The sequence below is a fragment of the Bactrocera neohumeralis genome, unplaced genomic scaffold, assembly GCF_024586455.1.
Source record: "Bactrocera neohumeralis isolate Rockhampton unplaced genomic scaffold, APGP_CSIRO_Bneo_wtdbg2-racon-allhic-juicebox.fasta_v2 cluster09, whole genome shotgun sequence".
NCBI classification, from domain to species: domain Eukaryota; kingdom Metazoa; phylum Arthropoda; class Insecta; order Diptera; family Tephritidae; genus Bactrocera; species Bactrocera neohumeralis.
This window is the reverse complement of record NW_026089622.1, coordinates 34,548,706-34,573,980: the sequence shown is the minus strand read 5'-3', so window position 1 is coordinate 34,573,980 and position 25,275 is coordinate 34,548,706. Positions and strand designations below refer to the sequence as shown.

Here is a 25,275-nt window from a genome sequence, read left to right as displayed (position 1 = left end):
ATCCTTGAACGATTTTCATCGTTCCCCGAGCCCTCCGGGTAGTTGCCTATATGCTCAATTTTCTAGAGCGGCTTAAACTTAAAGTTAAAGGAGCAACTTATCTCCATTGCGATAAATTGACGCACCAAGACTTACAAAAAGCAAAGGTCGCTCTTATCGCATCAACTCAAACGCGCTACTTCAGCCGCGATATAGAATTACTAAGAGAATCGAAGCCTATTGATAAAAAGAGCTCACTCTTAGTATTAAACCCATTTCTAGACACGAAAGGTCTGCTTCGTGCGAATGGTCGGCTTGCTAATTCAAGCCTAACATATAATGAACGCCACCCTATAATTATACCTGAGAGGTGTCCATTTGCCACCTTATTCATCGCATATATCCACATACTAATGCTCCATGCCGAACATCGCCTCATGCAACATATGGTTCGCCAAGAGTTGTATATACCCCGACTTAAGCCCCAAATAAAAAAGTGTATTTTCATGTGCAAAATCTGCACTATGCATAAGCAGAAAATGCGATCGCAGATTATGGCAGCACTTCCACCTGAACGCTGCAATTTTGCTCTGCCTTTCACCACTACAGGTGTAGATTTTGCTGGGCCTTTTATGATAAAGGCATCCATGCTAAGGTCTCCTACCCTCATGAAAGGCTATGTGGCTGTTTTTGTCTGTTTCACGACAAAAGCAGTACACCTTGAGCTATGTACGAATCTGACGACGGAGGCTTTTCTGGCGGCTTTTGCTCGTTTTGTCGGACGACGAGGCTTTCCATCAAAAATCATGAGCGATAATGGTAAAACATTTATCGGAGCTCAAAGAGCCACAGAAAAACAATTTGTGGATTTTATGAAACAAGTCTCACCGGACATTGTACAAAAATATGCTCCCCAAGGTATCAATTGGCAGTTTATCCCCCAAGCGCTCCACATATGGGTGGCTTTATGGGAATCTGCCGTAAAAAGCTTCAAATCTCATTTTAAAAAGATAGCTGGCAACCACAAATTTAATTATGAAGAATTCACGACGTTGTTAACTAGAATTGAAGCCGTTCTCAACTCACGGCCTCTCGCAGCTCTCTCGCAAGATCCCTCAGACTTCACAGCACTAACTCCCGGCCACTTTCTTAAAGGAGCGCCCATCCTGGCCACACCTGAGCCAGGCGTGGAGACGCTCTCCTTATTAAACAGATGGGAACGAAATAAAATTCTCCATCATGAATTCAGTCGCCGATGGAAAGATGATTATTTAAAGGACCTCCACAGAAGGTACCGATGGAAAACAACAGAAAATGCGCCTAAGCTTGGAGATTGTGTCTTGATCAATGATGATTGTCTCCCCCCCACCGAATGGCGGCTTGGCCGCATAGAGAAGCTCTACTACGGCTCCGACGGTCATATTCGCGTAGTCGATCTCCGCACTCAAACGGGAACACTAACCAGGCCGCTCGTCAAGCTATGCTTTTCGCCAACCGCCGATAAAACCGAAAAGTAAACTGAAAATAACGTAACCGTAATTAATAAACAAAGAAACGAAAAATAAATAATGATAAAATGCTCCAATATCAATAACTAGCAACAAAAACCAAGAAAAGGGAGTCGATCCACATGACGACTCACTCGTGCCACATTTCGTGGCACCAATGCCTATATGAATATATATATGTATGTATATGTTAATTAAAATAAAATCTTTTAACAGATAACAATTGATGCCGAGATGCCAACTGCGCCCACGCCCACAATACGTTCGGCAGTTACTGTTCCGCGCTCGAAGACTACACCAGTCGCAGCGCCGCGAACCACCATAGCCACCGCAGCTCCCCGAGCAGTTTCAACGGCTCCACAAAACGACACGCGATCAACGGCTCCGGAACCACCACAACTAGAATGCGCTCTATGTCGCCGTCGTCATCCGCTGCCACGCTGTGGCATCTTCAAGGGGATGACTCCTCAGCAACGCCAGCAGGTCGCTCAGGCACATGGACATTGCCTGAATTGTCTGGCGCCCACCCATCTTACGCAAGAGTGCACAACGGGCTACCAATGCCAAGTATGCATGCGTCCCCACCACACACTACTACACCGCACCGGCGTACTCGATGGCGGGCGTCATGATGCTCATCGCAGCCGTAATGCCATCAGAAGACCCAAGCGATCGCAACCACGCAGGCCGGCATACCCTGCGGAGCACTCACGTTCGTGGCGTCACCGCACTCCTCCACCGAACCGGAGGCACCAACCAAGGCCGCAATCGCGCCGTTCCACCGGCCTCAGCAATGTGGTAGCCACGTTACAACGGCTTCAGAGGCTACTAGGCTAGATACTCGCCTAGGGGGGCCAGGATGTACAAATGAGCATCCTCCCCCGACCTCAACACACACACACCCCAACGATTCAAACTGGCATCACTAACACGCAACCTTCACCACACCACATCGATTCAAAACTTACATCACTAACACCACCGCGTTATTCCATTATTGTACCATTTTGATCCAACATAAAGCATTTTTTAAATAAAAATTAGACAAAACCCTTTTTTCGGCGACTTAGCAGCAGATATTCCAGGTGTCCACCATAAAGAGACTGCTGCAGCAAAGTGCCACCCGAAATTTGAAGAATATATTTGACGATTCAGTTGTCCTCAGCCACAATTTGGACGGGACGCACGGCAAGAAAAGACTCAAAACCAACGAGAAACTATATGCTGCTCTTCTGGGTAAGTCGCAAGTTTCAATAATGAAGCACCGTATACTTATGTACATACATACATGTTTATTCCGTAAAATAGATTCAGTTTCTCAACTCCCGAAGGTCGAAAATGCAGAGGACAACCTACCCAAGGCCATCCGAATGCAGAAAAAGCGCATTTTTAAAACCATATCTGCATCAAAAGCCACCACCCCTACTTAACTTTTTGTTTTCTTCCTTTTGTTCACTTCACACTTTCTTTGATTTTAAACTTTATTACTTTCTTTGATTTTAAATTTTATTACTTTCTTAAATTGACCCATAAATTGCCTTAATATTTTATACATACATACATATATCAGGCATGTGCTGCAAATCGTTTTCACATGAAAGTGTCACACAAACACGTATTTGTCGTTTGTTTCGGTGGCAGTTTCATGCGAAAACGATTTGCAGCACATGCCCGTATGTACCTTTATATGTGCATTGAATTCAACGATAGCAAAAATTGTGCTATATAGATATGAATTGACATGAAGAACTGAGTTTTTATATTATATGTTAATACAATTTTTTTTATTATAAAAGTATGAAAGTTGAAAGAGAACTGAATTTTTATGTTAATATTCCATATTATAAGTGTGTATTTTGTTAATTTTATGTGTGTCCATATATTTCAAAACAAGAAAAATATCGGAAAGAAAACATTAAATTTGTGCTTTGAGGAGAATTAACTTTTATGTTTCAAAAAAAAAATTGATATATACATGTTTTGAATTGATAAAATGAGTTCTTAATTTAGATTTTGTGGTTTTTTGGAGTAGAACTAAGCATGACGGAGCTACCTTAGGACTGTCCACGACGGAACCAGTTAAAGGCGAGTGGCAAAGAAATGCACTGGGCGACAATTGACAACACCGTGTAAAAGTGGACAGTTGAAAGCATTGCTTGGGTATTGAGCTAGAACTAGTACTGTCATCAAAAGGTCTAGTTCTGTGCTAGTTCTGAACTAGTCGAATTTTCTGCAGGGCATAAATACGTATGTACAAATACCCATTTCAATCATCACCGCAATAAATTTTCATTTCGGGTACATTGATTAGAGAATGTAGTATTTAATGTATGGAATGTAAAGGATCGCAAATGATCCTAAACTGATAATAGATAAGAAATAGTTGCGTATACCGTTGGGAACACTTATGTTTAAGATATGTGTACATGCTGTCGGTATGTACTGCAGATTAGAATTAAGATATGTATGTGTATGCATTCTGCATGTGCTGCATACATGAATTTGGATAAGAAAATCTATAAATAAAGGAGCTCTGGGCAACCAGAGCTGAGTACTGTTTTAAATCTTAAACCCTTCGCGTAGTGATTTTACATGTTGGTGACCCCTAAGTTTTTAGAACACGCGAGTGAAGTGAAAACCAAATTTCAAGAAAAAAATTCTGTAAGTACACAAGCATTGGAAAGCCTCAGTTTGTCTGCAGATAATTTGTCAGAAGCTTTATTAAACTATACGCTTGTGCAAAATTTAGACAACAAGTTAAGACCTAGGTATGAAAATTCCCTTAAAAACCCTGAAGAAATACCGACCTTAAATTCACTACACTCGTTTCTGAATCATGAAGGGAATGCACTAGAAGCAGCACAAGCTTCAAAAACATCACCAAAGTTTGAAAATGTAGAATTTAAATGCATAATGGCATGTAATACCTCACACAATAAATTTTATTGATTTAAATTTAAGGCTCTATCTACCCAAATGGGATGCAGTAATGAAAAATAAATTATGCACCAAATGTCTTAAAACAGGGCATAATATAAAAGAATGTAAAGGCGAAAGTTGCCTCACATGTCAAGGAAACCATCATTTATGGCTCCACAACCATAAATCCTTTAAAGCAAAAAGCACAGTGTTTAAAAATATGAAAAATAGGAGATTAATAAGTGATTCCAAACATGTCTTGCTAATCACAGTTGGTATAAAAGGCCGTAATGGAAGAATAATAAAGCACGTGCCTTATTAGATAATTGGTCTCAAGTTCACCTTATAACCAAAGAACTGGAAAACAAGAAAAAACGTCTGCACAGAAGCTAATATACCCTTCACAGTTGCATTTCTTCTAGTAACTACTTGTGCAGTTTGTATGGAAGCAATATGCTATAGTAATCTGATCTGAATAATTTTTTCGGAGATTATATTATTACCTTATGCAGTAATCCATTTAAAATTTCGTGAAGATACCACGTAAAATGCAAAAGTTTTCCATACAAGCCCTTGATTCCGCTCGTTCGGTTTGTATGGCAGCTATATGCTATAGTCAACCGATCTGAACAATTTCTTCGGAGATTACAATGTTGACTTAGAAAATAATCTAACCAAATTTCGTGAATATATCTTGTCAAATGCAAAAGTTCTCCATACAAGAACTTGATTCCGATTGTTCAGTTTGTATGACAGCTATATGTTATAGTGGTCCGATATCGGCTGTACCGACAAATGAGCAGCTTCTTGAAGAGAAAATGACTAGTTCGTATATATACAGACAGACAGAGGGATAGACGGACAGACAGACGGACATGGCTAAATCGACTCAGCTCAACATACTGATCATTTATATACTTACATGTGTATATACTTTATAGTATTTATATTATACTTCGTGACAAACTTAATACACCCTGTTCAGGGTATAATAAATTAAAACTTCCCTCCAGGAATGTATCCATTATTATTGAAGGGGTTGGACGAAACAAGATCAATACAAAAGAAAGAATTAGTCTTCAATTAAAATAAATAATAGATCCTTTCGAAACAAAGGCCCCATTGTGGTACAAAATATTGTATCAAATGTTCCCATAAAATTCATTAAAGTTAAAAAAATTCCAGAGAATATAAAACTAGTCCACTCTTCATTTAATGTTCCAGGTAAAATTGATGTACTATTAGGTGCGGGCATATTTTTTGATTTGGTAAAAGAAGAAAAAATAACTATTGAAAATATGAATTACAAACTCCAGAACAGTGTGTTTGGGTGGTCAATATATGGATCAGCTGACAAAAGCTCCAATTTAGCACACTGCAGTGTTGTGACATATTTAGATGAAAAACGAGATAATCAACTAAAAGAGTTTTTTAAAATAAAATCCCCTGAAAAAAGATATCTTAATAAAACTAAAAAAGAAACACAGTACGAGAAATACTTTCGTAATAATTTAAAATTCTCTGCAGATAGTAAATTTACTGCAGCTTTTCCATTCGAAAAGGACAATATGAACTTAGGAGATTCTTCTTCACAAGCAAAATGAAGATTAATCTCTCTAGATAGAAAACTTAAAAATAATAAACCACAAAAAAGAAGCAAATGCCAAGTTCCTTTTGAAAATATTAAAACTGGGACATTGGTACTTTTTAAAGAACAAAATATTCCATCATTGCAGTGGAAGAGAGGACGAATTGAAACGTCATTTTAAGCCAAGACTGCAAATGTAGACGTAAAGATAAGCAATGGCACATCGTAAAGAGCGATGGACAATGTTAATCCTTTTGCTACCAAAGGAAAAATACGTAAATAATAAAGAGAGATGCCGTCGAATCTAACTAAAAAACAAGAAAAATAAAAACCTTACACTTACTTTGTTAAGCTTACTTATAGTTTTACCATATTGTAAATAATGTATTTAGACATAAAATATTTTAAAACAAGTTCTGGAGTATTTTCTAAAAAAAGAGGCTATGTTGGGTTGACCAGGACAGCGTGGGATATAATTGTCCACATCAATTTATTTCAATGCTCATTTGAAAGGCACCAAATTTAAAATTCACCAAAACATTTAAAATACTCAACGATATTTGAAAAGGATTAAGTGAACTCAATGATTCACGACATCATCGCGTTCACGGGGAGGAAGATCCAAAGGAAGACTAAGTTAGTGTTACCCTTTATAGTGGCATTAAACTACTCCTTCTTTGACCTGATGAATGAAGAATACTTATGGTGTATTGAACAGACCTTACTGTCCTCAGATAATCAGCTCTTGAACTTGATTCTCGATAAGAACTTAAGTGAACTTAGTGCATGAAAAGTTCCCACGAGCCCGAAGGACTTCAAGGGTTTGAGCGAAGAAACTAGATACAACCGGTATACACAATTTATATGAAATGGTGAAGAAGAGACGTCTCGGTGTGCCAGCCATCAACGTCAACGACTCGGTGACCAAGAGTAAATTCTATAATCTGTATGGCTGTCGCGAGTCGCTAATTGATGGTATTAAACGGCAAAGTCGGAATCGTTATTGTCACCGAAATCGATTCTATCATTGCTTTGCAAGCGGCTATGGAAAGCTATGAAGTAACCACCATTGAGCAAGCATACAAAGAAGATACCATCTTTGTAATAACAACTGGTTGCAAGGACATTATTACTAGCGCACATTTTGAATAGATGCCCGACGATGCGATCATTTGTAATATTGGTGATTTCGATTGTGAAATCGACGTCGCATGTTTAAATGCCAATGCCAAGAAGAAGATTAATGACAAACCCCAAGTCGATAGTTATACACTATCCAATGGTAATCATATTATTTTGTTGGCAGAAAGACGTATGGTAAATTTGGGCTTTGCGCACGGTCATCCCAGCTTGATATGTTCAACTCCTTCAGAAATCAAGAGGTGGCACAAGGCTGACAAATTCAACGTAGATGTGCCTCTCTAGCCGAAAATACTCGATGAAAGGGTCGCTACACTTGGCGAAATTGGGCACACAATCTGAAAAGTTCCGTGATTAAATTCGAAACGCTTGGACTTGCATATAATGACATCATATGATGCATTACGGCATTAATACTGACAACTTAATCCTATTAATTGCTGATGCAGTCATCGTAACACTAGTCTTACAACGCATCTGTAATTCAGCAAGGCACTCACATCCGCTAGGAGGATATATCTTACGAAATTAATTATTAATATTAGTAAAATAAAATTATAATATAAAATAAAATGTAATACAATAAAAAATAGCTTATAAAAGAAAAATTATTACGAGTTCGATCCGCTAATCTTATAAAGAAAAATTTAATTAAAATGTCCAAGATTTACATATAAAGACTTGAATTATTTTGAACTGTAAACACTTCAACGTGGGCAGTATGTTCAGATTTCTGAACAGTTCTTAACGGCTGCAATTGTAAATAAGATATTCTTGTAAATCGATATAGAAACAGATATCATATTTCAAATATTTATGTGCATTATCGCTAACACATACAAATGCAGTCGTAATTATAAATATGTATATACAAATACCCATTTCAATCATCACCGCAATAAATTTTCATTTCGGGTACATTGATTAGAGACTGTAAGTAGTATTTAATGTATGCAATGTAAAGAATCGTAAATGATCCTAAACTAATAATAGATAAGGAATAGTTGTGTATGCAGTTGGGAAAAATTATGTTTAAGATATATGTACATTAGGGTGATTCAAAAAATTTTTTTTTTTTTTTTCAATTGGTACTCGCAAAAATAGGTTCCTAGACACCTCTAAGAAAGCCTCTCCAAATATGAGTTTTTAATTGTAACGGGAAGGTCCTCCGCCTAACGGTTTTCTATTTTTTCTTATTATCAGATAGAAAAATTTATATCTCGCTTCCAACTACTTGAAAAAATATCTTGTTCATTAGGTTTTGTAGGAAATTGAATGCTCTAAAATATGGTCTCTTATGATTTTTTCGTAAACCCAACCGTTTAAAAGATATTAAGGGTTGAAATTTGACTATTTTTGGAAAAATTCTTTTTTTCTTATTAATTTTATAACTCAATGAAAAAAAATTATTATGAATGATGATACACATAGTTTTGTAGGAAATTTACTGCTCTATAAAAATGGTCTACTATGATTTTTCGATTAAGCTAAGCGTTTTCGAGATATTCATCGTCAAACATCAATGCATATTAGGGTGGATCAAATAAAATTTTTTTTTTTTTCGTTTGGTACTCTGAAAAATAGGCTCCTAGACACCTCTAAGAAAACCTCTCCAAAAATCTATTCATAATAATTTTTTTTCATTGAGATATAAAATTCATAAGAAATAAAAAATGTTCCCAAAAATAATCAAACTTTAACTGTTAATATCTTTTAAACGGTTGGGTTTACGAAAAAATCATAAGAGACCATATTTTAGAGCATTCAATTTCCTACAAAACCTAATTAACAAAATATTTTTTCAAGTAGTTGGAAGCGAGATATAAATTTTTCTATCTGATAATAAGAAAAAATAGAAAACCGTTAGGCGGAGGACCTTCCCGTTACAATTAAAAAATCATATTTGGAGAGGCTTTCTTAGAGGTGTCTAGGAACCTATTTTTGCGAGTACCAATTGAAAAAAAAAAATTTTTTTTTGAATCACCCTAATGTACATGCTGTCGGTATGTACAGTAGATTAGTATTAAGATACCAGGGCTGCTATATATATTATGGCCTAGGGCAACACTAAGTGTTGCCAGGTGCAATCTGACATTTCCATCGGAAAGTTTGACATTTAGCATAACATCACTCAGAACGTTTTGTCATTTAATCGTGAATTGTTTTATTTACAGGGAATTAAAAAATTCATCTCGGCCAAAAAATGGAATTAACTCGTGAACATTTTCGTGCGATCATTTTTCACAACTTTCGACGTGGATTATCACGACAAGAGTGCATCGATGAACTAAAATCTTTGTATGGCTATGAAGCACCATCCTATAGCACTGTGAAAAACTGGTACAACGAATTCAATCGTGGCCGACGCTCGCTCAAAGACGAATTCCGTGAAGGTCGTCCAAAAACAGCCGTTGTGCCAGAAAACATCGATGCCGTACGTGAACTGATAATGCAAGACCATCATGTAACATACCTTCAAATAGAGGCATGCCTATGCATTTCTCCCACCAGCATACATTCGATATTGCATGAACACCTGGCAGTAAAAAAGGTTTGTTCTCGTTGGTTCCCGCACAATTTGACAATCGCTCAAAAAAAGGATGGTGTGGATTGCTGTAATGAAATGCTGAAAAAATACGATCGCGGTGCTTCAGAAGACGACGAATCATGGATCTATGCGTATGAGCCCGAAACAAAACAGCAATCGACAAAAAAAAAAAAAATTTAAATAAAAAAAAACATTTTCGTTGATAAATATGCCTATTTACATTATTAGGCCAGCAATACATATAGCAACCTACGTATGTAGGTGTATGCACTCTGCATGTGGTGCATACATGAATAATGATAAGAAAATCTATAAATAAAGGAGCTCTGGGCAACCAGAGCTAAGTACTATTTTATAACCGAATCCTTCGCGTTGTGATTTTACAATACATTTTTTTCAATTACATTCTCGCGTTTCTTTTTTAGTGAAAAATAAATACAAATTTACACTGATTATTTTTTTTAACAACACTCACGCATACTTTAATACATATCAAACAAAACTGATTAATGACGGTAGTTTAATAAGATACTGCTCTCGAATTGAAGGAAATTCTGAATCGGTATTAGGAATTAAAATTAATAATTCCAACAATGCCAATTCAGATCAGTAAGAAAATTTTTAATCATCGGCTTGCGTAAAATACGGAAATTGCTTAGACCAGTATAAATCTACAACTGCTATCATCTTCGAACAACTAAACCTATTAAAATCAATTGCACGTATTCCACATCCGATTGTACGAAAATGAAAGAATATTGGTTGATAAACAAGTAACTAAACTTGCTTAAAATTCAAAAAAAAAAATATTATGAGTAGACTACAATCCACTGGTTTTATTAATACAAAATATTACCACAGATAGCTGGGACCCAATACTAGAAAATATATGCACCGCCGTATTGCCAACGAAATGGAAGCAACCCATCGTGGCATGAAATGACTAACTACATAATACGAAATTGACGAGATTGTAGACAAAATACGAATTAAAACTTCAATGCACCCCAAGTTTAGCAGAAACACACATTTTACAAAAAATTAAATATTATTACGGTAAATTGAGAATCTCATCCCAAATCAGCGAAAAAAAATCCCGAAAACCAAAATCTTGGAAATTGCCAAAAGAAAACATGTTGGTCAAATCACAAACAACTCAAACGATACACAGCGAGAATTGGCGGATTAAGAATCCTAAGCGGAGAAAACCATGAGTTATACGAGAGCACCATCAACATTGACTGCAAATTCAGATCCATTCGGTAAGAAGGCTCTGTGTTTGGTAAAATCAGAATGGTGTGGTATAGCATAAACTTTTTAAACCTGGTAAAACTATTAATAGTAATCGCTACAGACAACAAATGATCAATTTGAACCATGCATTGATCGAAAAACGACCAGAATGGACAAGAAGACATGGCAAAGTAATTTTGTTACACAAAAAGCAAAATCACTTCAGTAAGAGCTGCTACCTCACTCATCGTATTCTCCAAATTTGGCTCCTTCCGATTACCATTTATTTTCTTCGTTGGGATACGCATACTCTGAGCAGCACTTCGATTCCTACGCAGAAGTAGGTTTGCTTCAAAAATTGAACATTTCTATTGGCATGGTACCCAAAAATTGCTAGAAAGGCAGCCAAAATATGTAAAAAGCAATAAACAAAATTACTTTCATATTCAATATCATTATTTAATTTTCACAAAAAACGCTCATTTCATACCGGTACACTTGGTATATGTGACCTGGTCTACGAAAAGGGAGCTAACGTGCGAAAAGTAGTTTTCTGGGAAAAGCTGTTAAAAATAATGGTCAGTTTCTCGTTATCTCATTAATTGTTCTCCTTTTTTTTGACACCTAAGCCCCCTTTCCGTAGACCAGGTCACATATAATAAATACTGCAGTGATCAAATTGAAAGGTGATTTTTGTCCATTTCATCTCTTTAAACGTAATCGCCTCCCGCTGCAACACACTTATACCAACGAATTTTCCAGTCATCATAGCACTTGGAAAATTCCTCCGTCATGATGGCCATCAGAGCTTTCTTCGATTCAGCTTTTATATCCTCGATTGTGTCAAAACGGTGTCATCGGAGTGGTCATGTGAATTTGCTTGATAGCCAGTATTAGTTGAAAATGTGGCGAAATGATAACGAATAACAAATGCAATAAAAGATGGTGCATTATCGCATTTCTATGTTCAATAAATTCAAACATACAAGGTGCGTTCAAAAGTAAACAAACTTAACCCTCATCGAGACCCTCGGGTCTGGCCAGGCATATTTTGTTTTTAAATGTTATTTAAATATATTTAGAGTGTAGCAAACGACTTGCGCTTCCAGGTAGCTTCCTAGAATTTTATTCTATATAGAATTCAGAAAAAAGTTCAAGGATATCGCATCGAAAAGGACGAAAAAAGGATATTATCATATTACACCTTAGTGCACTAATGGTGCTTGGCTAGACCCCATATATTTTGTATGAAAATATATGAACTTTGGCATGTTTCTATCACTTCGCACGGTTGATTTATCTGTTTTCATGTTCGTTACATGTCCAAATTGGTTTGTATGTTTATCTAGGTCAAATACTTTACCCGCTAGAGCGTTTTAAAGCTTAAGAAAAATGTAATTTTTCTCAAAATTTTACATTTTTTGTGAACGATATTGCCACGCCAAGCGTGAACAAGGCAGTCAATTTGATTTCAACCAAATCGAGAGGTAAGAAATTTCAAAAATGAATCTATATTGTACATACATATATGAGCGTAAATACAACACGTATTTTCATACAAATGTATGTAAACACCACTTGGCCTAGCCAAGCACCATTGGTCTCGACTAAGTGCATCAGACCGTTGGTCTCGACCAGGTTTAAAAAAAACTGAAGAAATGGTTTTTTCGGCAAAATCAATTTATTTTATTCAAAATAGTCTCCTTCTGCTTCAATACAGCTTTGGCATTTCCGAAAAGGAAGAAGTCGCACGGTGCCATATCAGGTGAATACGGGGAGTGGTTAATAGTTAAGGGGGGAGCCTGCTTTAGAAGCTTCAAAAAATCGATTGTTTTTTTTTGCTTAAATCTCTTTAAAAATAATCTAAGAATATGTCCCCAAAGTTTTAGATTGGAATTCGAAATATTTTCGGTGCTAGAAGGGAAATAGTTACCGAGCGTCTAGCAGATATATGAGCGATTGGACAGAAAGCGAAAACTTTGAAGCGCGATTTCTCGATGTTTCTTAATTGGCGGGCAGGATAGGAAAAAAGTAAACGTCCTATTGAAACGAATCAAAATGCGTTGTATTTGGAATTAAATTCTCTTCTAGGTGAACCTAGAATACCTTAAAAAGTTAACATTAATCCGGTTTTAAACGATTTAAAGTAATTTTTTTTTAATGCATTTTTTTTTAATCTGCGAAAAATTGTTGAATTTTTCACTTTTTCTTGGTTCACTTAGGAATTACACTATTGAAAATTAAAAATTTCTTTTGTTTCAGATGAAAATTGCGACCTGCATCTTGCCCGCAACACAGAAATTGCACACTCGAGGAGCCTCAGTAAATTTCTTCAAACATGAAGAATATCTAATGTATAATAAGAAAAAAATTTGAGAAAACTCTTCAAATATGTAAGAGTAAATCCTAAAAGTTTCATTTCAATCAGACATTTCTTTCCTTTCCCAAAAAATCCTTGAAAATATAGATTTTTTGAAGCCTCTAAAGCAGGCTCCCCCCTTAAAATGTGATTTTTGGTCAAAGAATCGGTCACAAGCGTCGATCGATGAGACGGATTCTGAGCAATTTTTGGTCGTCAGTCACAATTTGTGCGGAACAAACCGTGCACATACCTTTCGTAAGCCCAAAAGTTCGATCAAAATGCGATAAATCGATGTTTTGGAGATGTTCAATTCCATTTCCATGAATTTCAATGATGATTTCGACTGATTTTTGATGAATTCGCGCACATTTTCGATGGAATTTCCGCTGATCACGGGTTTTGATTGGCCCACATGTTGATCATCATTTATGTCCCCATGACCACTTTGGAAACGTTGAAACCACTCTGGCACTCTACGGGATTGGCAATCATCGCCATAAACTTGTTTCATCAATTGAAACGTTTCGGTAAAAGTTTTACCAATTTAAAAACAAAATTGAATGTTGGCTCTTTGTTCGAAGCTCATTTTCGCACCGATAACACAAACATACTGACACTTAAAACGCAATAATAGTGAAGATTGACACATTTCTGATTTTCCACATTCATATAATCTTCGCTATCACTTCTTTGTGTCCATTGCAATACTTCAATTACTGGCACTTTCCGTTTCTTGTTTCTTATATTAGATTATAAATTTTGGTCTTTATCGATGTCTTCATTTGACTCAATTTCGAAATTGTAATTTTGGTCAACTATGTAAAGTTGAGCAATTTAAGATATCGAATATACTCAGAAAATTAGATGATGAAAGAGGAAATGTCGATTGCCATAAATTTTTTCATCAAAACAAAACTCCCAGGGAGTTGCAAAACTCTACCAGTTGCCCTATTTCTTTTTATTTATTGATTTATATGTATGCTGAGAGCACAAATAAAAACTTTCTCCTAGTCAGGCTACGTCCTGGTGCATCAGCAATGATTTTTTTTCGTACTCGAACCCAAAGTACCGACGTTTGCTTTGTTCCACTAACGATTTCCAGGTCTAAACGGATTCGGACTAATAACTTGCTTCCGTCAGCACTTAATTTTACGATAAAAATAAATATTACGTTATATCGAAAAAAATTAATATTTAATATAAATTGCAATTACAATTCCACCTCCATTTAAGCGCACATTTAAAATGTTTATCATCGTAAAGAGGGAGTAAAGAAACTATCAGCGGATACGACGTAAACGAAAGCACAGCTGAAAGGTGTCCATGAAGAAATGTCAAACGGAGTCTGCGGTTGAGTTTCTCTTTCTATCCCTTTTTGGTTGAATTGAATTATTATTATATATGGAAAAAGTGTCCCAAATATATTATTTAATTGTAAAACTTTGCTATTTTTTCAAAATAAAATCAGTTAATTTTAATACGGTTTCTTAAATATGTTTTATATTTATGATCTTTTAAACTGTAAATTAATGAATATTCTACTATAACTACTGAAAATTGTTAAGCACATATGTATAAGCAACCATGTAAGAAACGGGATTCGGAAAACTCCGTATCCGTATAATTTGCGAAATTAAGTCTTATAACAAATAAATGATATCGTGTCATTTTGATAATAGAATAAAAACGAAACCAATAACTATATAACAAAATGGTAATCTTTTATATACAAATTTTTAATTTCTTGATTTTCTGATTAAAAAAATTAGTAACTATCTCTTCATATCTCTTAAAGTTTATAGTTTTGACATACACTTAATACTAAATTCACCCCCACTATTGTAAGGTTTTTGTTGCTTGTGAGGTTTTCCGTATGCTGAGGTGATTTCAAAAGCTCAAATGCTCACAATTTCTTCACAAATTTGCGATGTCTGAAAGCAAACTTTACAAAGCAAAATCGGTTGTGTTTACATATTTTGTTAACTTCAATACTTTTAAAGAAATTTGAAATTATTTTAATGAAATAGAATGGAGGAACTATTCTTCCAAAGGAGTTATCTATTATAAATATAAGTATTTGTCTATTTATTGTAATATAACTTACGGTTTTTGTACATTTTGCTTCCTTCTAACATCCCTATTCTGTGCACTTGACAAATTAATAAAATATTGTTAATATTATGCAATTTTTATCAACAAATAAATTTTGTTCTGTGACAATTTTTATAAAATACAAAGCTTCAGTACGCAGAGCTTTTACCTACATGTGTGTTTAATAAAATAATGTAAAAAGAAACAGCTAATATTTCTATTCAAATTATTAATTCATTAGAAATGGATTCTTATACAACGTAAGATTTCACAAATATTTCTATATTTAAAGGAAACTAGTTTAATTCTTCTTCTTCTTAATTGGTGTAGACACCGCTTACGCGATTATATCCGAGTTAACAACAGCGCGCCAGTCGATTCTTCTTTTCGCTACGTGCCGCCAATTGGATATTCCAAGCGAAGCCAGGTCCTTCTCCACTTAGTCCTTCCAACGGAGTGGAGGTCTTCCTCTTCCTCTGCTTCCCCCGGCGGGTACTGCGTCGAATACTTTCAGAACTGGAGTGTCTTCGTCCATCCGGACAACATGACCTAGCCGCTGTCTTTAATTCGGTGAACTATGTCAAGGTCGTCCTATATCTCATACAGCTCATCGTTCCATCGAATGCAATATTCGCCGTGGCCAACGCGCAAAAGAACCGTAAATCTTTCGCAGAACTTTTCTCTCGAAAACTCGTAATGTCGACTCATCGGTTGCTGTCATCGTCCAAGACTCTGCACCATATAGCAGGATGAGAATTATGAGTGACTAATAGGGTTTGGCTTTTATTCGTCGAGTGAGGACTTTACTTTTCAATTGCCTACTCAGTCCGAAGTAGCACCTGTTGGCAAGAGCAATCCTGCGTTAGATTTCTAGGCTGACATTGTTGGTGGTGTTAATACTGGTTCCTAAATGGACGAAATTATCTACAACTTCAAAGTTATGACTGTCAACAGTGACAGGTGAGCCAAGTCGCGAGTGCGACGACTGTTTGTTTGATGACAGCAGATATTTCGTCCTGCCCTCGTTCACTGCCAGACCCATTTTCTGTGCTTCCTTGTCCAGCCTGGAGAAAGCAGAACTAACGGCGCGGGTGTTGAGGCCGATGATATCAATATCATCGGCATACGCCAGCAGCTGTACACTCTTATAAAATATTGTACCTGCTCGATTAAGTTCTGCAACTCGAATTATTTTCTCCAGCAGCAGGTTGAAGAAGTCACACGATAGGGAGTCGCCTTGTCTGAAACCTCGTTTGGTATCGAACGGCTCGGAAAGGTCCTTCCCGATCCTGACGGAACTTTTCGTGTTGCTCAACGTCACAGCCGTATTAGTTTTGCGGGGATACCAAATTCAGACATCGAAACATAAAGGCAGCTCCTTTTCGTGCTGTCGAAAGCAGCTGAAATCGACGAAGAGGTGGTGTGTGTCGATTCTTCTTTCACGGGACTTTCCCAAGATTTGGCGTATGGTGAATATCTGGTCGGTTGTTGATTTGCCAGGTCTAAAGCCACACTGATAAGGTCCAATCAGTTTGTTGACGGTGGCCTTTAATCTTTCACACAATACGCTCGACAGAACCTTATATGCGATGTTGAGGAGGCTTATCCCACCGTAGTTGGCGCAGATTGTGGGGTCTCGTTTTTTATGGACTGTGAATAGCACACTTAAATTCCAATCGTTGGGCATGGTTTCGTTCGACCATATTTTACAAAGAAGTTGATGCATGCTTCCTATCAGTTCTTCGCCGCCGTGTTTGAACACGGCACCTGAAGTGAATGATAGTACTCGGCGACGGAGTCTCTCTCCCACCAGGAATCCAACACCAAACTTGCGCTCCTTTATATGGCCACTGTAGTAAATGCCACAAGGACCTACTCGTCTCTGTCTCTGTTCCATCGCATTTCTTGGACGGCGGTGATGTTAGCCTTTATTTTCACAAGGACATCAAACAGCTGGCCGGACCGGCTGGACCTTCCCAATTAAGGGACCGGACATTCCAGGTGCATGCCCTTAAATCGTAGTCCTTATTTCGTTTGCTATGGTCGTCATCAAAAAGGGGGTCTCTCATTTTAGGCTTGTTGCTTTCTTTCTTTGGGGGTGTTTTTTTACGTGGCGGGTCCCAAACCCAGCGCACAACCCTATGTAGGGGATATTTCGCCTTCTCACTTTAGCTCGCCTTAAAACGGATTTTCTTAGGCTACCCAGAGGATACTTGGCATATGTAACAGAATCGTTTCTGGCCACTCCCAAGTGAATGGCGATCAGGGAACTTTCCTCACTTTCGTGAACATCTACACATGACTCCATCTTCCAATAATCTAGTTTAATTAACTAACTATAATTTGACAGCAAATCAAAGCAGGAAAGGGCAACTCATGAGCAACTGGAGACGTATGTATCATTTTGCCAGGCGCATCCAGAAATGGGCACAGGAAAAAATTCGCCAAAGACGGCTCCCAAATTCGTGAATTGTGGCAGGAAATAAGGGAGGAGTTAAATTCGTGTAGAGGGTCAACACGAACATCAGCAAAATGGAAAGAAGTAAGTGCTTAATATTAGTTTATGTGATATGTTGTAAATTGGTTTGTTTATTTTTAGATGTTGGGTGTTTGGAAAAGCCAACTGTGCACGCGGGCAAGGCGTTGAAAATTGGTCAGAAGCCGACTGGTGGAGGGCCAAGCCTGAAGCCAATGGCTGAATTTTAACCAAAGGCCTTACCCACGCTTGGTTCGGTTACCATGGATGGAGTGAAGGAAATTCAATGCTTGATACCAAATGAACCTTTGACAGTTGAGTGCCCAACATTACCAGCATCATCTGCATCTAGTCCTCTGCCATTAGACAGCCCAATACAAACAAACCATGGGCAACAGGCAAGCAAGTTAAACACTGAACCATCGTCATCATCTCCATGCTCATCAATAAGCTTGGAAAATCGTGTAATCATACATATATTTACAACATACACATATATATATAGTCACCGATGCCCAGAGCATACTTAAATTATGGAGGGAACACTTCTCCAGCCTGCTGAATGGCAGTGAACGCATAACGGCAGGAGAAGGCGAGCCCGATTCCGCAATCGATGACTATGCAGCAAACGTTCCATTGCCCGACCATGAAGAAGGGCGGGCCATCGGGGGCCGATGGATTGTCGGCCGAGCTATTTAAACACAGCGGCGAAGAACTGATAAGGAGCAAGCATCAGCTTCTTTGTAAAATATGGTCGGACGAAAGCATGCCAAACGATGGGAATTTAAGTGTGCTCTGCCCAATCCGCAAAAAGGGAGACCCAACAATCTGCGCCAACTACCGTGGGATAAGCCTCCTTACCATCGCGTATAAGGTTATATCAAGCGTATTGTGTGAAAGATTAAAGCCAACCGTCAAAAAACTGATTGGATGATATTGATATCATCGGCCTCAACAACCGCGCCGTTAATTCTACTTTCTCCACACTGGACAAGGAAGCAAAGCAAATGGGTCTGGCAGTGAACGAGGGCAAGACGAAATATCTCCTGTCATCAAACAAACAGCTGTCGCACTCGCGACTTGGCACTCACGTCACTGTTGACAGTCATATCTTTAAGTTGTAGATAGTTTCGTATATTTGGGAACCAGTGTAAACACCACCAACAATATCACCCTGGAAATCCAACGCAGGATAACTCTTGCCATCAGGTGCTACTTCGGACTGAGTAGGCAATTGAGAAGTAAAGTCCTCTCTCGACGAACAAAAACCAAACTCCATAAGTCACTCATAATTCCCGTCCTGCTATATGGTGCAGAGGCTTGGACGATGACAGCAACTGATGAGTTGACGTTGCGAGTTTTCAAGAAAAAATTTCTACGAAAGATTTACGGTTCTTTTGCGCGTTGGCCACGGCGAATATTGCATTCGATGGAACGATGAGCTGTATGAGATATAGGACGACATTGACATAGTTCAGCGAATTAAAAGACAGCGGCTACGCTGGCTAGGTCATGTTGTCCGGATGGACGAAAACACTCCAGCTCTGAAAGTATTCGACGCAGTACTCGCCGGGGGAAGCAGAGGAAGAGGAAGACCTCCACTCCGTTGGAAGGACCAGGTGGAGGAGGACCTGGCTTCGCTTGGAATATCCAATTGGCGCCACGTAGCGAAAAGAAGAAACGACTGGCGCGCTGTTGTTAACTCGGCTATAATCGCGTAATTGGTGTCTACGCCAATTAAGAAGAAGAAGATACGATTTTTTTGGCATTTTTAATTCTTTCGTTTCTTTGAAGAATGCTTCAACAACACAGCTATCACAAGGTGCTCGAAATAAGCTTATCAACAGCTTGATACGAGTAACCGATATCGCCAAGAGGAATGCTGCTGAGGAGGTGAGGTGGCAGGAGCATCGGGAGATGATGCAGGCCATCCGAAACCTAACTAATTCCATAACCGAATTTGCAAAACCAAATAAAAATAATTCCTAATATGATGGCTAAAATAATAATAAATTATAATACTTTTTAATTAATATTTACTGAATTTAATAAGTTTGGTTACATGTTTTTTGGTTTAGAATAAAAAAAATGGAATAAAAATTTCAATTTGATTCCTTTCAACAAAAAGGATATATATTATTAAGCTTATGTATATAAATAATTAAAGAGTGAATATACACTCGTGGACACGCGAAGCTTACCACTAAAAATTTTTAAGTATTGTACATATTTGACAGCACTTACGTTAGGTTAGATGGCTGACCAAAGATCTCACGTTGACTAATAATGTAATCCTTTGTGATGCCATTGAGAGGTTAGCCTTACTGAGGGCTAAGAGATCATTAGATCTCCTGCGATCTATCCTGGGCCAGAAGGCTTTTGCAACCGTACAAGTACCGATGCTGGCCCACCGTTGGATTAGCATCCGCGTGGCCTAGCTATCTAGTAGTAGAACACAAGAAGATACAGGAGCATCGATCCGCTCCCATTCTACCGAAAATGATTCTAGGGTACCTTTCCTTGCTAATTCATCAGCTTTGCAATTACCTGCAATTCCGCTGTCGCCCGGCACCCATACCAGTCTAATCTTAAAAACTTTAGCTGCTAGACATAGCGACGCTAGACATTCTTCGACCAACCCTGAACGCACTGTGAATGAGTTCAACGCTAGTATTGCCGCTCTACTGTCTGAGTGTATGGTCACTTCTCTGAAGGTGGATGCACTTTGTAACAGCAAATCAGCTGCTACCTTGATGGCTGCGACCTCAGCCTGGAATACACTACAGTAGTCGGGAAGTCGGAAACAGGAGTTGATAGAGAGTTCCCGACAGTAGACCCCTCCACCAACCTTCCCCCCAAGCTGTGATCCATCCGTGAAGATGCTTGCTGCCCCTCTCCTCCAACGGCTTCTTCCCACCTCAGAGTTCGGTATGGCGACTCCATGATTCAGACGATCCGGTATGCAGTCAAAGTTTGTGAAGATATCCGAATGTGGAGATACGCGTTCCTTTAAAAATCCAGATTCTCTGAGTCTAATAGCCACCTTCGCGGCTTTGCACCTACCGGCAATGTACACCGGCGTTATGTTCAAAATTGCATTAAGTGCCATGGTTGGGGTGGATCTTAATGCACCACATATGCTAATTAGCGCAGCCAGTTGAACGCTTTCCAGTTTCTTGGCTAGTGTGATATTTCCTAAAGCCCTCCACCACATGAAGACACCATAGAACAAGATGGGCTTGACTATGGTGCCATAGAGCCAGAGTACCACTTTCGGTGAGAGGCCCATCTTTTGCCAATAGCTCCTCTACAGCAGTATAAGGCAATAGATGCCTTTTCTGCTCTCTCCTCGATATTCGGCTTCCATGAAAGCTTCTTACTCAGGATGAGCATTAAATATTTCACTGTATCCGCCGGTTGCAGGCGAAAACCTCCCATCTGCGGCAACGGTGCCACTGGGATTTTATATTTTCGGCTGAATAAAACCATTTCTGTTTTGTTTGGATTAATGGCGAGTCCACTACCGACCACCCATTTTGTTACAACGCTGAGATAACTCGTACACGGTACTAAGCAACTTTCCTTTGACCATAAGTGCTACATCGTCTGCATAGGCAATCACCCGACAGCCGCGATCCTCTAGTTTTTTGAGCAATTCGTGAACGACTAAAATCCATAGAAGAGGAGAGAGAACCCCACCTTTTGGTGTTCCCCTACTCACACTTCGCCTCGCACGCGCGCTGTCCCATTCTGTTTCGATCACTCTGTCGCACAGAAGACTGAGAATGAGGTGCTTGAGGTTCGATTCAACCCCAAGACCGTCAAGAGCAGTTACTACTGCCTCAGGCAGGACATTGTTGAAAGCTCCCTCGATATCAAGTAAAGTCCCAACAACGAAGTCCTTGGCTTCAATGACTTCCTCGAGCCATGACACGATAGTATGCAAGGCAGTATTTACTGACCTGCCTTTACGATAAGCATGTTGTGCTCCTGACAGGTAGTCTCTCGGAAAGTGTCTCCTTATATACCAGTCCATCAGTCTCTCCAGAGTCTTAAGCAGGAAGGAGAAGAGGCTGATTGGCCTGAAATCCTTGGCCGTGACATGGGAGCCCCCGCCAGCCTTCGGGGTAAACGTAACCTTGACTCGTCTCCAGATCCCCGGGATGTAACCTAATCTGGTGCAGTTCGCATAGATAGGTGCCAACCAGCTGCATGACACCTTAACAGGCCGTGGCAGCTGCGCTGGTAAGATGCCGTCTGGTCCCGGGGACATGAATGGTTTGAACGAGTTAATCGCCCACGTCAAATGTCGCTCATCCAGAATGCCAACAAAGGCCGCACAATCGTCATACGGCACCCCGAGAGGTCCCCTCACAAAGGACATGTTGCTCGGGAAGTGAGCGTCGAGAAGCATCTGAAGTGTTTCTTCACTGTTGAGGGCCCACTTCCCATTTGCGTCTTTGAGATACCCCAGGGACACTGGGGTTTTTGCGAGAATACGCCTGAATCTAGAGGACTCGTGAAAGCCTTCCACTTTTCCACAGAAGCTCTTCCACGAGGTCCTCTTAGTCACCAGATAACCCACTTTTGCGGGCCCTGTTGAATAAACGTCTACATGACGCCCTAATATCTGAGAGCTCCGTAGTCCACCATAGAGGTTTCCCTTTGCCTTTCAGTGATTTCAGTGGACAGGACCTCTCCAGCGCAGCACTGCACCCCGAGCTGAAGACTTCAATCCACTCCTCCACCGCATCGGTAGTGGCCAACGAGTCCACCCACGGTGCGTATGGGAGAGTTTGCCGAAGCCTCTTGCGGTAACCTTCCCGCAAGAGAGAATTCTTTATTTCACTTAATCTAATTGCTTAGCCTAAATCTTAAAACTAACTGCTTAAACTAGTGGTAATATACATATTAGGGTATGCCATTTTGAGGTAACCTTTTTTTCAACTGAAAAACAGGCTCAAAATTTTCGAAATGTGTAAAAAAAAAGTCACTCAAAAGATGAGCTCTTAATATTAATATTAATAGGTGCATTTTTCAAATTTTCTGGTTTCCATATAAATTACATAGAAAAAAAATCGTTTTTTTTTTTGTGGTGGTTATTCTGCGGAAGTTATTATATGTGCACGCGATGGCTGCCAGTTGGGATGGTAAACTCGATTCCGATTCTACTCGAAAATCGAGTTTTCTTGTAAAATAATCGATTTTTCAGAATCGATCTTCAGTAGTCGAAGTCGATTAAGAATCGATTCTTGACACACCAACAAAAATTTCAGCCATCAACAATTCCACAAAATCTAAAAATACTCATAGAATTGCCGACAATGACTTGCCTAGTACATTAAAACAAAACGCAGAGGTCACCTCTGCACCCAACTCATCAATAAACTCTTTAACTAGAAAAAATCACTCATCAAACGCCAACAACAAACATATTTCCATCAACAAGCCTGCATCGATCAGTTCAGACTACAACAACGTCTCACATTCAGCTGAAAATATCAGCGACAACTGTACCCAACAAGCCTCTTTCTTAAATCCCAAACTCGGCTGAAGGCCTCGTAGCCAGTGCTGCGTTTATGTATTTATATAATAAAACTCCTTTTTTGTTATATGAATTATTATAAATAAAAATAAATAAATAAATAAATCCCAAACTTTTCAGTCCAACAACGGCCTCTCTCATTTCTAACTTAAACAACTCCTTAAACTCGCTTAATAAATATACTGACTTCAACAACACTACTACCAACACTACCGTGCAGTCTAATCCACCTAATCACGAAAATCTCTTTCCAACAACAAGCAATTCCAACGATAATCAATACTCTACTGAACATACTGAACAAATAGAAATTGACTCTGAATAAATACGCTTAGCTTTTACTCTCTTTTGAACTAGTACTCAATTGGTGACACTCAGCTTCAACTGACTGCTCATACGAGTTGATATTCTAGCTCTCTTCTGTTTCCCTTTTTCTTTTTTTCCTACATAGATCTTATGATTCCATTATTGCAATGGAATCTAAACGGCTACACTAATAGTTACAATGAGCTTCAATTATTAATACAAGATCATGCCCCAGCTATTATACTCTTAAATGAAACTCACATCTCTTTCAACTTGTCGGCTTTTACTCCTAAGCAGTACATTGGCATGTTTCACAATCTTCCACATTTTAGCACAGGTAAAAGAGGTATTGCGATTCTCATAAGAAGAGATATTCCACACAAAATTAATGCCATTCAATCCAACTTGCTGGCTATGTCGATCGAAATTATCTTAGTTAAAAAAATCACCATTATCTGCACCTATATTGCACCAGATGAACATTTTACCAGTACAGGCATCCTGCAATTAATCAACCAAGCTTCTTCTCCTTTAATTTTCGCTGGTGATTTTAATGCATGGAGTCCACTATGGGGCTCTCCAATAGCCAACAAGAGGGGCAAATGCTTAATATGTTTGAATAACGGATCCGCGACACACTTTTCCACTCACTCCACTTTTTCCCATGTAGATCTTACAATGTGCACCGACACACTTGCCACAGAGTGCGAATGGAGTATACTCGATCACCTGCATGGAAGCGATCACTTCCCCATTGTATGTACTAAAATTGCACCTAGGTCCAACAACTAAAAACCACAAAATAAATAAGGTATTCAAAACTGATTACGCTGATTGGAAGAAGTTTCAGACACATTGCGAGATAAATGGAAATAATACCCCAATATCTGACAACCCTAACCAAGAAAGTGCGAGGTTAACAAAAATTATCCGTTCCGCAGCGAATGTTAGCATTCCTCATACAAAGCCAACAGCAAGTTCAAAGAGTGTTCCTTGGTGGAATAAAGAAATCGCTGAATTGCGGGCAAAAAAACAGACAGCTTGGTATGAATACAAACGCGCTCGATCACTAGTCAACTTAATATCTTTCAGGAAAGCCAATGCTCTTTTCCGTCGTTCCGCGAAACAGGCCAAGCGTAAATGTTTTCAGGATTTCACAAGCAAAATAAATCCTTCGTCTAGTCCTAAGTTAATATGGAACGCTTTAAAAAAACTTTCTGGAGTGCCTAGAAATCTAACCATTCAATGCGTAAAAGGGGCCAACAGGTTTGGTAACCAATCCATCCGATATTTCCGAGTTATTTGCAAACCACTATTCTGAAACAAGCTCAGATATTTCATTCAGCACACAGTTTCAAACCTCTAAAACCACCACACTGTCCGACACTTCCTACTCTGTCTCCCCTCTTTCTTTTTCTGCTAAACAAATAGAAACCAGCATTTCACTGTCTGAATTCAAGTTCGTTGCATCTACTGTTAAGGGTAAGTCCCCGGGGCAAGATAAAATTTCTTATCCAATTATCAGACATATGCCAAAAAGTCTCAAGCTCCGATTCGTAAAGCTTTATAACAAAATTTTC

General features: G+C 38.7%; 1 pseudogene; it reads left to right on the top strand.

Annotated features, from left to right (window-relative positions):
- Positions 1–6,679: 6,679 nt before the first annotated feature.
- On the top strand, positions 6,680–7,476 carry LOC126764718 (adenosylhomocysteinase-like; annotated as a pseudogene).
- The last annotated feature ends 17,799 nt before the right edge of the window (positions 7,477–25,275 follow it).